At 45.2% G+C, this 1,766-nt stretch overlaps 1 non-coding gene across 1 annotated transcript; it reads right to left on the reverse strand.

Moving 5' to 3' along the window:
• On the reverse strand, positions 1–83 carry trnal-uaa (transfer RNA leucine (anticodon UAA)). Its single transcript has one exon. It is a non-coding gene; the product is annotated as a tRNA-Leu (tRNA).
• Positions 84–1,766: the final 1,683 nt, after the last annotated feature.

Here is a 1,766-nt window from a genome sequence, read left to right on the forward strand (position 1 = left end):
TACCAGGAGTGGGGTTTGAACCCACGCATACACATGTCCATTGGATCTTAAGTCCAACGCCTTAACCACTCGGCCATCCTCGTACATTAACCCAACACTGAAAATGAAATTTAATGTGATCCGGGTGCCATCTGGCCTTTTACAATACAAAGTTATGACTCCTCTCCCATGCTAAATTGGACCCTTCATTATTTATGAACCTCAATCGGATCACCCCTCAGTCAAGGTTTCTCTAAGGTGTAGGGTCCCAACTCTTTTAGTCTAACTTGATAACCAAGATGTCTTATACTGGGAATTCGTCGAATGTCTCTCCTCTGTACCCTTTCCAAAGCCTCAATATCACCCATCATGTGAGGAGACCAAGACTGGATACAATATTCCAAGTGAGTCCTGACCAAGGTTTCATAAAAGGACAAATTCGGGACATCTCAGATACTGAAGGAGTCCGTGTCCAGAAGCAGCAAGACCTGGACAACATTCAGACTTGGGCTGCTAAGTGGCAAGTAACATTCACACCACATAAGTACCAGGCAATGACCATCTCCAACAAGAGAGAATGTAACCATCTCCCTTTGACGATCAACAGCATTACCATCGCTGAATCCCCCCACCATCAACATCCTGGGGGTTACCATTGACAAAAGCTTAACTGGACCATTCATATACATACTCTGGCTACAAGAGTAAATCAGATAGTGGGAATTCTGTGATGAGTAACTCAGCTCAAGGCACGTGGTGAAATGCTCATTAGGAGAGCTGGAGAAATGGACTGGTCAGGTGGGCAGAAAAGTGGCAAATGGAACTCAACTTGGAGAAGTGTGAGGTGATGCCTTTGGTGAGGTCAAACACAGCAAAGGAATACACAATTAATGGGTGAATGCTGAGAGGTGTAGAGGAAGTGAGGGACCTTGAAGTGAATGTCCACAAATCCCTGAAAGTAGCAGGACAGGTTGATAAGTTGGTTGAGAAGGCTTATGGAATCCTTTCCTTTATTAGCCGATGTATAGAATATAAGAGCAGGGAGGTTATGCTGGAACTGTATCAATCATTAGTTAGGCCACAACTTGAGTTCTGTGCGCAGTTCTGGTCACCTCATTGCAGAAAGGATGTAATTGCACTAGAGAGGTTACAGAGGAGATTTACGAGGATGTTGCCAGGACTGGAAAAATGCAGCTATGAGGAAAGATTGGATAGACTGGGGTTGTTCTCCTTGGAATAGAAGAGGCTGAGGGGAGATTTGATTGAAATGTACAAAATTGTGAGGGGTCTGGATAGAATGGATGGGAAGGGTCTATTTACCTTAGTAGGGAGGTCAGTGACTAGGGGGCATAGATTTAAAGTGATGTGTTGAACAATTAGAGAGGAGATGAGGAAAGGTTTTTTCACCCAGAGGGCTGTGGGAGTCTGGAACTCACTGCCTGTAAGGGTAGCTGAGGCAGAAACCCTCAACTCATTTAAAAGGAGTCTGGATGTGCACCTCAAGTACCTGAACCTGCAGGGCTACGGTCCAAATGCTGGACAATGGGATTCAGCTGGGTGGCTCGTTTTTTGGCCTGCCTGTGCTGTAAACTTTCTATGTTCTATGATTCTATGCAGACACAATGGGCCGAATGGCCTCCTTCTGCACTGCAATAATTTTGTGATTTTTGACTCTCCAAAACTTGTCAACCATCTACAAGGCACAAACCAGGATGAGTGCAGCACCAACAATACTCTAGAAACTCGACGCTGTTCAGGACAAAGCAGCCACCTTGATTGTCACCCCA

Source organism: Heterodontus francisci, unplaced genomic scaffold (genome assembly GCF_036365525.1).
Source record: "Heterodontus francisci isolate sHetFra1 unplaced genomic scaffold, sHetFra1.hap1 HAP1_SCAFFOLD_43, whole genome shotgun sequence".
Lineage (NCBI taxonomy): Eukaryota > Metazoa > Chordata > Chondrichthyes > Heterodontiformes > Heterodontidae > Heterodontus > Heterodontus francisci.